Raw genomic sequence first — 12,003 nt, forward strand, 5'->3', positions numbered from 1 at the left:
TAAAGCGGTCATGAGAGGGTTTCTAATTCAACAGAATGCTATAAAAAAGAGGACTCAAAATGAGAAAAAGGATAAAATTTTGGAAAAAATAATAGAAGGGGAGAGGAAATTAAGGTTGAAACCCAATTCAAAGGAGAGTCTGAGAGAAATCAAACTTTATCAAGTACAATATATGAAACTGATAAATCAAGAAGTAGAATGGAAAATAAAGCAGATGAGGCAAAAGACATTTGAATCGGCTAATAAATGTGGGAAGCTGTTAGCTTGGCAGTTGAAAAAAAGACAAAAGTTAAACACTATTACAAACCTCGAGATAGAAGGGAAAAACATTCAGAATCCCGTGGAGATTAGAAGGTGCTTCCAAAGATACTTTAAACAATTGTACACACAAGGGCCTCAGAAAGAGACTGATATAGACCAACTTTTGAGACTTAATGGACTACAAAAAATATCTCAAGAAAAAAGGACAATGTTGAATTACGCAATTACAGAACAGGAGATTGAAGGTGCCATTCAGAATATGCAGCGGGGCAAATCTCCAGGGCCAGACGGGTTAACCTCCAAGTATTACAAAGTTTTGAAAGATTGCTTAATTCAACCATTAAAGGAGGTTTGCAACGAAATTATGGAAGGAAAGAGGGCGCCGGAGTCGTGGAAAGAAGCTTTTATTACGCTTATACCTAAACTAGAGTCAGAAAAGACACAACTCAAGAACTACCGTTCCATCTCCCTGTTAAATGTGGATTATAAAATTTTTGCTGACATTTTAGCTAATAGACTAAAAAAAGTATTAGTAGAAGAGATTCACAAGGATCAGGCAGGCTTTCTCCCAGGTAGACACTTGTCTGATAATACAAGGAACATAACTGATATTTTGGAGATGTTACAAGTGAATATTAACACAAAAGCTGTTTTAATTTTTATTGATGCCTTTGACAATATTTCTTGGAATTTCATGAAGAAAAACCTTAAGGGAATGGGGGTGGGACAAGGGTTTGAAAATGGTATAAGTGCAATTTATTCAGAACAAAAAGCTAAACTGATTGTTAATAATGTGGTGACTGAAGAATTTAAGATAGAAAAAGGAACACGACAAGGTTGCCCTATCTCTCCATTGTTATTTATTTCAGTCCTGGAGGTGCTGTTGAATATGACTAGAAGGGACAGTCAGATTAAAGGAATTCAGGTCGGAGCCAAACAATACAAACTGAAAGCTTTTGCAGATGACCTAGTTTTGACATTACAGGAGCCAGAATCTAGTACGAAAAGGGTATTAGAACTGATTCAAGAATTTGGTCATGTGGCAGGTTTTAAACTGAACAAGTCAAAAACTAAAGTTCTAGAGAAAAACTTAACACAGATTGAAAAAGAAAGGTTCAGAATGAGATTGGTTTGACCTTAGTTAAGAAAGTGAAATATTTGGGGATCAATATGACAGCTAAAAATTCGAATTTGTTTAAAGAAAATTATGAGAAATGTTGGTCAGAAGTTAAAAAAGATTTAGAAATATGGTCTAAATTGAAGCTTTCCTTGTTGGGGCGAATTGCAGTTATAAAAATGAATGTATTGCCAAAAATGTTATTTTTGTTCCAAACCTTACAGATTGTGGACAGGATGGATTGTTTCAAGAAGTGGCAGAAGGATATTTCTAGATTTGTTTGGCAGGGCAAAAAGCCCAGAATAAAATTTAAAATATTAACAGATGCGAAAGAAAGAGGGGGGTTTGCCCTGCTGGACTTTAAACTCTACTACGAATCAGCAGCATTTTGCTGGTTGAGAGATTGGCTGCTTCTTGAGAACACTGATATTTTGGACTTAGGTTTTAACAATGCTTTTGGTTGGCATGCATATTTGTGGTATGACAAGGTTAAAGCGCACCAAGCTTTTAAATACCATATTGTCAGGAAAGCATTATTTAATGTCTGGATAAGGTACAAAGATTTATTGGAAAACAAGACCCCAAGGTGGTTGTCACCCATGGAAGCAAAGGCTCTGAAAAGACTCAATATGGAGGCCAAATGGCCGAAATATTGGGAGATATTAGAATTAGAAGGAGATAAACTGAAATTGCAGAGTTTTGAGAAATTAAAGGACAAAGTGTGAGATTGGCTTCATTATTATCAAGTAAGAGAGGCCTATAATTTGGACAAAAAGTTGGGTTTCCAGGTGGAAAAATCAAAATTGGAAACAGAACTGTTAGAACCTAAAACTAAGATCCTTTCAAGAATGTATAACTTGCTGTTGAAATGGAACACTCAGGATGAAACAGTCAAATCAGCCATGATTAAATGGGCACAGGACATAGGTCATAACATTTTGTTTGCTGACTGGGAAAAGTTATGGACCACCGGTATAAAATTCACGGCATGTAATGCCCTAAGAGAGAATATTATGAAAATGATTTATAGGTGGTACATGACCCCAGTCAAGCTTGCTAAAATTTATCACCTGCCTGATAATAAATGTTGGAAATGCAAAGAGTCTGAGGGTACATTCTTTCACCTATGGTGGACGTGCCCAAAGATTAAGGCTTTCTGGGAAATGATATATAATGAACGAAAAAGGTATTTAAATATACCTTCCTTAAGAAACCAGAGGCCTTTCTCTTGGGCATAGTCGGACAATTGGTGTTAAAGAAAGATAGAACGTTTTTTATGTACGCGACAACAGCAGCAAGAATACTCATCGCAAAGTATTGGAAGACACAAGATTTGCCCACCTTGGAAGAATGGCAGATGCAAGTGATGGACTATATGGAGTTGGCAGAAATGACTGGCAGAATCTGAGACCTGGGAGAAGAATCAGTGGAAGAGGACTGGAAGAAGTTTAAAGACTATCTGCAGAAACACTGCAAAGTTTATGAATGTTAAAATAATGTTGGATTTGGAAATAATAAGGCATTAGTTACATAGCTTAAAAAGTATGCAAAATGTAATAGAAAAGGAGGAAAGATTAAAGTGATATTATGTCGAAAGTAAATAATATTATAAAGGTAATTAAGTACGAGGAGAAAAGATTGGTGACATAATAGAATGAACTTAATAATTAGAAATGAGATCTGAAAGAGGGTAAGGATTTGCTGTATCTGATTGGGTAAAGAGGAACACAAAAAAGGGAGGCATGAGGAAGTCAAGAAAGGAAGTTAATTAAGTATGATCGAAAAAGTTGGAGGTTTTATGATTTTGTACTTGGTTGGGTGGAATTTTTCTTTACTGTATTTTATATTGTTGTGTTTTGATCTGTTCTATGTGTTACTTTTGATTATGCTTTATTTCTTTTTACATTTTCTTTATTTCTGTGGTGGTTATGTACTTTTATTTTTTGTAAAAACCTAATAAATATATTTTTTTTTTAAAAAAAGAAAATTCCTGTCAAATGTCCAATCCAGGTTTACCAGGACAACAAAGCATGTTTGGCTTTGCTGAATTCTGAAGGTTGTAAGCAAAGCACGAAGCATTTGCAATTGAAACTGCAACATGCTAGGGAATGTGTTCAGAAGGGACTCGTAACGCTGTCCTATATGCCAGGTAATGAAATTCCTGCTGATGTATTGTCCAAGATTGTATCAAGGGATCAACACTGTACCTATGTGCAGAAGTTGGGTTTGTACTGATATTGTACGAACACGCTGCCCAGTGATGTTCACAGAAAGGGGGAGGATGTTGGTTTCTATTTCTCTCACTGAGCAGCAACTGCAGTCACAAGACATTGTTTTGCATTCCACAGTCAGAGTTACTGTTGGATTCCCACGGGAATGGGAGACTGGATGTGACGTACACTGGTTTCCTGTTTTTCACTGTTCTCTCAGTGTTCTTTGTTTCCGAGAGGAGTTGCTTCTCTGCTCTCGCAGAGACAAGATGCACGTTTGTATTCTCTCAGCATAGAAGTGTAAATAAAGTTAAGAATGTGGCACATACTGCTTATCCTTCTGCTGTGTATGATGACGCTCTGCTTGGGCTCAAGATAAGACGAGCCTGTATCAGCTTCAGCTTCAGATGGGCCGAAGCTGGTCAAAATCTCACACTTTCCCTCTACCTTTTATTCCTATGAAAGTTTCACAGTGTCGCTGCTTGGGATTCTGGATAATCTATGGTGTTTTTCTTTTCAGTTTTTTAAATTAATTTTCCAAAAAATATTTAAGACAAACAAACAAACAAACAAACAAACATACATCCTAATTGTAATTAAACCAATCTTGATAACATTGTTAAGTGACTTCCTCAAATTCCCCTGGTTGAATTTCCTTGTATTTCATTTTAACAGTTTTCCAAAATCAATCTTCTCAAAAAAAAATTAAAAAAATTAACTTGATCACTTCACATCTTTCATTCTTTCTAATCTAGCTTGAAACATCTTAATTCCTATCCTTACATATTTAAATCCTAAGCCTATCTCATATTTGCAAGCTTTTCCAATTAGGTTAATCTTTGAATTTTGTCCATTCTTCCTGGTACTCCTCCTCCTTCTGTTCGCGGACTCTTCCCGTCAGGTGGGCTAGCCCCGGGACTCTGGAGAATCTATGTGACTAGATGCTTGTAATGTATGCCAGGCAATCTGGCACAAGTGGGTTGGGTTGCCATCCGCCGGGATTTGGCCATTGGAAACAAGTGTCCATGCGGGAAACGCTTGAATGTCCAGGAAAATCCAAAGGTATAGCAATTCTACACATGGGGAGTAGGGACGCAAGCGCAAATCAGAATAAAGCAAAGGCTGGGAAAGTTCAAACAGAAACACACACACACTATTCCTCAAGATTTGTGTTTAAGACACAGGATCATAGAATTGTGGAGTTGGAAGGGACACCGAGGACCATCTAGTTCCCTTATTCCCAATCAGGGGTCCGTGGCCCCATCCCTTGCCTCCCTCCAACTAATTTTCTCTCAATTTGGCATGGCAATAGCATACATTTTATGGGCGGTCTTGTTGTTTTTAGTATACCTAAAATCCTTTGCTTATTACCCCACATTTTGAACCCGCAGCCCTGAGATTAAGAGTGTCACGCTCTACCAACTGAGCCACCCCACTGTAATTATCCCACACCTCCCCTCTTGACGAAGCTGCCTGCAAAGCTGATCTGCGGAGGAAATGTCCTTCTGCAGGCATGGTTTCAATCCAAACAGCAAATACTAGTGGTCAACTCCAAAAGTGCGGTCAACAAACCCTGCTTGCCAAAGAACAATTGAACGCACCCTTGAAGCTCCTTTGCAGCCATGTCTTTACCTTGACACCACGTATGATGCTACATGTGGGGCCTGCGGGCCTGTCAAGATTCCCCACCTCTGCTCTATCTAGCCAGGCTGATGTTTTCAAATGGGGGTTAAAGCTGTGAAGCTGTTTGGATGCATGACTGGACTTGACTGTGGGCATTTCATTGTGCTGTGTCCCAGAGCCTTAAGGATGGGGTGGCCTAGGAACCTAAGCCACCAGGTATATAAAAGTGAGGTCCACTCCAGCCAAGAGCGAAAGAAAACCACCAAGCAGCCCTGCTCCCCAACAATGTCCCCCAAAGAGGATACGGATCGTCTGGGGAATGCTGGTGTCCAGGCACTCAATTCTCTCCTGCAGCTCGTCCTGCGTGCCCGGGGTCTGGAAGAGGTCCTCCTGAAGCAGAGTATCACCCATGCATTCGGAAGGGATGAGGTACATCCTGGATAGCATGCAGAACAATCCAGCCCTGGGGTGCATAATGTGAGGTCGAGGAATGCCACAATGGAGAGAAGCCCATCACCAAGAGAGCTGGCACAAGGGCTGAGAATTGTATCCCGCCTGCTTTCCACAGTAGCATTCCTACTACCCTTCTCCTGATTTGGGGCAATGGGAGAGTGAAATCATTCCCCGCTTCTTCCAGTGGCGAGTCTCAGAGAGCCGCTTTCCTAGGGATAGACAGACAATGGTTGTGAACACTTGGGTTCTTCTGAGCCACTCTAAGGAAGACCGCATGCTGGATGTCCCACCCGCTGCGCTCCACCAAGGTGCCACTATACTCACAGCAGGAGTTTGTAAGAGCGAGTCGGTAGCTAAGATATAAATCAATTGGGACGTTTGGAACCTGCACACCCCCAAACTGGTACTGGATTCCAGCCCACACCCATCCTTTCAATGGTACCGTCCCCCTCAGCTCACCTGGTGGCAGGCATTCTTGAAGAGGTGGTCCACCAAAAGCCAGATCTCCTTGGCCGCTCAGTGGAGTCATCACCATCCTGGGGTACGATATCCAGAAACTGCTTCTCCTGGAGGTCCAATGACAAGCGGGACTGGCATGAGAGCCTGACAGAATGTGTGCCAGTATGCATTCTTTCCTTGCTCGAGCTGGGTGGACAACTAGGGCTGGGCGATAGCTGGCTTTCAACACGGTGATATATCACTAGCGAAACATTGCAATACACCAATATATCACGATGTCTGAAATAAGATGGAGCTATGTAGAGGCATTGGCTGGCTTCACGGTTTCCCCCCACATGGTGTTTTTTGCATAGTACACACACACATCATGATTCGCAATATATTGCCAGGTCAGAAATTATGAAACCAGTCTCACTATCTAGACTTCAAGCTGATTTGAAAATATATCTATATTGACATATCGCCCGGCCCTAGCCACAGCAAGCATCTCAAGGGGGAAAACAAAAAACAAATTGCTCCCACCCAAAATCCAAGCTCCCCCTCCCCCTATTAATATGCAGCTAGTAATCCTCCCACTCTGGATGTGCAGTTCACCCAAAAGCTTACTGAATATGCAGCTGTGGACATGAGGGTTGGCTAACATTTTATTTAAATTGCTGGAACCTGCCCTGGGACCTTAGGGTGAAGGGCAGGAAATAAGTAAGAAAAAGAGCAACAGAACATGGATGGGCCTTCATAGGTTGATGGGCTGCAGCCCCAGCCAGCATGATGAGATGATGGGGTCACATGTTCACCACCCCTTGTCTAGAACACGTTGCAGAGGCAGTGGTAGAAACTGAACAACAGCTGGAGCCCCAGCCCACGACTTTGTCTGGGCAATGCAGCACACAGCAGCTGGTGAACCATGCCTCCGGCCTCCTTCCCATCTTCCTCTCCAGAAATGTTCAGGGTGGTTAGTTCTATCTCAAGCTACCACATTCAAGAGAAAGAGAAAGAGAGGAGGGGGGAGCAAGAGAGCTTTAGGAGCACAGCAATGGCAAGCAGCCCATCACTAAAAGGAGTTGGCAAGGATGGAGAATTTGATCCCCTCATCCCCAGGGCAGCTGTTGATTAGGACCCAGTTCATCCCCCCTCCCCTCCCCTCCCCTCCCCCGCCTCCAATACTCCCCGCCCCTGGAGAGAGAGAGAGAGAGAGAGAGAGAGAGAGAGAGAGAGAGAGAGAATTTGATCCCCTCATCCCCAGGGCAGCTGTTGATTAGGACCCAGTTCATCCCCCCTCCCCTCCCCTCCCCCGCCTCCAATACTCCCCGCCCCTGGAGAGAGAGAGAGAGAGAGAGAGAGAGAGAGAGAGAGAGAGAGAGAGAGAGAGAGTGTATTGGTGTGGGGAATGACACATGCTGTATCAGAGTCTTAGTGCAAGAGTAGCTGGTGCATGCTAAAGAACACAGGAGCCTTGCTGGGTTAGATCAGCATTTTGTTCCCACAATGGCCAACCACATGCCCTTGGGAGTCCATAGGGACACGGGGACAAGAGCACTCTGTCCATCATGTTCCACAGAAACTGGTAATCAAAAGCATGTGGTTTGTGATAATAGTGGCAAGAAATAGCCCTGACCGGTAGCCACTGACCAACATATCCTCCATGATTCTAAATGTCTACAGCTGTCCAAATTGCCAGTCATCACTGTCTCCTTGTGGCTAGGATAATACACCCAAGTCGATCTGATTCCGAGAGGAGTGACATTTCCCTGAGCCACCCCAAAGCAGCCACTACCGCTTCCCAAATGCCAGTGCTCAGGTGGTAAGAGTAAGCCAGAGTGGCATAGCCTGTGCAGCAGTTGCTGAGCACAGAGACAAGGAGAAAACTGGCTCTTGGGGCCAGAGGGGGCTGGTGCCTGCATCATGAAACTGGGCTTTCTGCCTCCCGTGCTGCCAATCGCAAGCGGACCCAGTGTCAAGCAGCGCAAAATCAGTGACAAGCAGTGATGGCAAATTCTGGTTTCGTCTCCGTTCTCCTCTGCCGAGTTCTACAAGGGCCACGTTGAGACTAGGGAAGAGAAAAACGCAGAGAGCTAGAGCCACCACCTGGACTGGATTTGAGTCAGAAGGCAGGCAGGTGCGGGTTGCCTGAGAGGAAAGTCCGGTTGGTGGGGTAGTGCCTGGTTTGCCCTAAGGGACCAGCTGCCACTGCATGGAGCAGCTGCTGATCGTTGACAAGGGCAACTCCATTTACGTGCCTTCGAGGCACATGCACACTGCCGCAAAGCTGGAAGGGGCACTTGAAGGGGCAAAAATGTCCCCCCCCCCCAAGAGCACAAAAGCGGCAAAGTGGCATGGAAACAGCATCTCGACTCCCTCCCAGGAGCTTTGGCACCGACCTTTCAGGCCTGTGGAGAGTTGGAGCAAGGAGTTTTGCAGGGAGGCTGCTGGTTTTCAAAAGGCCTTTCAAAAGGGCTTCCGGAAGTTTAGAGGGTGTTTGCAGGCTTTTCCAATGCTGTCCCCAATATACGCAATTTCATTTAAACGCACGGTATCTCGGAACGCAACCCCCGTGTAAACCTGATTTGAGCCCGCTACAAGAACATCTAGAGGATAGCAAACCAACTGTTACCTTTTCTAGGAAGCTGTCTTCTCCCTGAGATCAGAGGAGGAAGGCAAGAGCAAAAGACAACCAAGGGTGTTAATGGCACAGGCCCTGAGAAGAGAAAGAAACAGCCCGTTGGCTGAACAGTATCTGGGCAGATGGCAGGGAAATGCACACGGTTCAGTGGCCCTGCGAAAGGGCAGGTGGGAGGACCAGAACCTGGGATGACTCAGTCAAGGCAAACAAAGGGCATGAACAGCACACAGGAAGCGGATGCACAGCTACAGAAGCTGAATGCAGCGGAGGACCCCCAGCCCCCACATTGCTGAGTGGAAGAGCAGCTGTTTTTCAAGCAGGCAAGCAGAGTGGGAAGGGTAGACATCCAGCCAGGTAAATCAACCCCTTTCCCTACCAGGTCAATAAGTCTGGTGACGGGAACTTCGCCAAGCGGCTGCCTCATCCAGCACAAGGCTTCCAAGGAGGTCCCGAAGCAGCTTGGTAGGTAGCTCCCACTGATGGTGAGGAAATAGTCCTTGCCAGGGTCAAGGTGAAGGACAAAGATAGCCTCAATCTTCTCTTCCTTGCTGACGTACACATCCAGGGAAATGTCCACCGTCTCACCTAAAACGGGAGGAGGTCAGGTAGATACACTCTTTGGCACAGCCAAGTTGGCTTGTCTGTAAATTAAAAGTGAAGACAGTGAAGAACTGAACAGAAGGACACAATGCAAGCCTGCTGGATCAGGCCAATGGCCCATCTAGTACAGCATCCTGTTCTCACAGGTGTATGGGGGAAACCTTAACTTCAAGAATTAGGAGAAGAAGCGACTCAGTTCCCGCCCCACTTTCCTCTCTAGTCCTCCAAAGCAGCAGCTGCACAGAAGATGGTGACAGGATACTGGGGGGTGAGAGAAAGTGATCCTAACAAAAGAATATAAAAAGGGAAAGGATTTGTGCGCCCCCAATGTAACTTTCTTTTTTAGTTTACATTTCATTGAGTTTTTAAAAGTTTGGCTAGTTCTATATGATCCCCAAGATATTTTTGTGCCTCCACAACATAAAAATACACATTTTTTTAAAAAAGTAATTTTTGGACGGACTGCTCTCACTGGTTCCCTGTGATGCCAAAAGGTGTTTGGGGACCCTCCAGCATTGCTTGGCTTCAATTCATTTGTGTGTGTGTCTTTGTTTAAAGCTGGTCACACACACTTTTACACTTTGGGCTCAGCTGCTTTGACGTGTGGCCCTTGGAGGCTTGAGCATGGGGCAATGCAGCCCACAAATGTTAAGCCTCCCCTGCTCTACCAAACTCCCAAGGTTTGAGGGAGGAGGGTTGGGAAGAGGAGGAGAAAAGGAAGGCCTTCCCTAGATGAGCCTTGGGGTCCCTTTCCAACTCTACAGTTCTCTGATTCCAGAGAGAGACGCGCTGGGCTCCAAGTATCCCTCGCAGGGCTCAGCGCGAAGCCATGGCTTCCAATACTGGCTGTCACTGAGCTTGGGGATAAAGGAGAAGTGGAGGGTGACCTGCCCATTGTTTGTGATCTGGAACTTCTCCTTCTGCAGCTGCCGGAACTTCACATTCTCAAATGGAAACTGCAGAGCAAAACGGGGGGGGGGGGGGGGAGGAAAGAGAGTGTTTGCCTTCAGCAGAGGCAAGGAAACGTGCTCCAGGGGGAAGTTTGTCCTTGGCCCTGGCCTCTCATTTAGGGGACTGCACATGCAACAGGTCCACGTGGGGCTCTCCAGATATTGCTGCACTTGCCACTGGCCATGTTGGCTGGGGATTATGGGAGTTGTAGTCCAGCATCTGGAGGGCACCACGCTGGCTACCCCTGGAGTCTTTGCCTGCGAGGAAGAGGAAGAGGCTGCCGCTCAGTGGAAGGGCATCTGCCTTGCATGCAAAGGTCCCAGGTTCTATCCCCAGCCTCTCCAGGTAGGGCTGGGAGAGATCACCCGGAAATCCTGGGGAACTGCTCAAGACTGAGCTAGATGGGCCAAACCCTCTTTAAGGGGTTGGACAGGATCCTATTCGTCTTTACCTCCCTCCAGGGAGGGAAGGAATTCGTTCTCCATCCTGTCCATCAACTGAACAATATCCTCAAACACTTTCCGGTACCGTCGGTCATCCACAACATTCACCTATTGGGGGGGGGGCAGAGCACAGTTGTTGGAGCTATGGACTGAAAGGGGGGGTATGAGTTAAGAGCAGAAAGGCCTGATGCACCCCCTGTTCCCAGCCCTGAAAGAGGCAAGTACTTTAACTCTGAGAGCTTCCCCAGGGATGGCAGCGGCTGTGACTTCCAGAGCCAATGGGCTGAAGCCAAATGCTCCAAGCCAAGTACCACAGAAGCTCCATTGGATGAATGGAGCCAACGGTTAAGGTATACAGTTCAGCCCATGTGGTCTGCCATGCCTGCAGGAGCAGCGTGTACTCAGAACAGTGGAGAATGGAAGCCTAGGGATTTAACAGAGCCAAAACCTGCCCACTCCTTGCACCGGAAGTCATTGGCCAAGGAGGAGCTCTGTGGAAAGGGGCCTGGTTGTTGGTCAGGGCCTGCCCAGATTCAAGGAGGTGCCACATAGCAGGCAACTAAAAACCCTGAATAGACGACAGCCCTGGCCAGGGCAGATGTTACCCCTGTGAGGAAGAGGGAGCTGACGGGCTTGTGGTCGCTCCTTTTCAATTCCATGTGGCTTCGGTAGCTGAGCTGATTCACGCTGCCTCCTCTCCAGAGGATTGGCTCACACCATGCTGGCACATGGCACTTCCCACTGCAAGGAGACAGTTGGACTGGCTGAGGCAACACACAAGGCTCACACAGTCAAACTTTGGCTCCACACACGGCCTGTGATCTTGACCACGGTCAAGAGCTGGAGATGATGGGGCTTGGGAGTCCAACTTCTGAAGGGGCGGACCTTGCAGGTGTGCAGGCATTTTGCCTCATGGAGAGAGTTGTCAGGAAATCAAAAGCTGCCTTCTTTCTGACCTCCCCCAGTTTGGATTCCTACATTGCAGGGGGTTGGACTAGATGACCCTCGTGATCCCTTCCAACCCCACAATTCATTAATTAAGTCTCCTCTGGCTGGCAGCAGCTCTCTGTGGCCCAATCCTTTTTCAGGTGGAGGTGCCTTTCAACTTGAGACTCTGCATACAAAGCATATGGCACACCACCAAATGATGATCCTTCCCCAAAGCAAGGGGCCCCGTTATTCTTGTTCAGACACTATTTTTTCAGTGATCCAAAAGACCCTTTCTGGCACCTGAAATGCTGCCCAAAGGAGCCTGCCGTTTTCCGG

At 45.8% G+C, this 12,003-nt stretch overlaps 1 pseudogene across 1 annotated transcript in view; it reads right to left on the bottom strand.

The window, feature by feature from the left end:
- Positions 1-4,965: 4,965 nt before the first annotated feature.
- The window catches only part of LOC310835939 (inositol polyphosphate 5-phosphatase OCRL-like), a 188,263-nt pseudogene continuing 181,225 nt past the window's right edge, over positions 4,966-12,003 (bottom strand). Inside the window, exons 8-14 of the transcript XR_014568645.1 lie at positions 11,343-11,478; positions 10,735-10,845; positions 10,134-10,299; positions 9,120-9,328; positions 8,735-8,758; positions 6,124-6,230; positions 4,966-5,601 (exon numbers count right to left, since the gene is read on the bottom strand). The product of XR_014568645.1 is annotated as an inositol polyphosphate 5-phosphatase OCRL-like (transcript). The remainder of the gene's footprint in view (positions 5,602-6,123; positions 6,231-8,734; positions 8,759-9,119; positions 9,329-10,133; positions 10,300-10,734; positions 10,846-11,342; positions 11,479-12,003) is intronic.

This window comes from Podarcis gaigeae (assembly GCF_964106915.1).
Source record: "Podarcis gaigeae genome assembly, chromosome: W".
Classification (NCBI taxonomy): Eukaryota; Metazoa; Chordata; class Lepidosauria; order Squamata; family Lacertidae; genus Podarcis; species Podarcis gaigeae.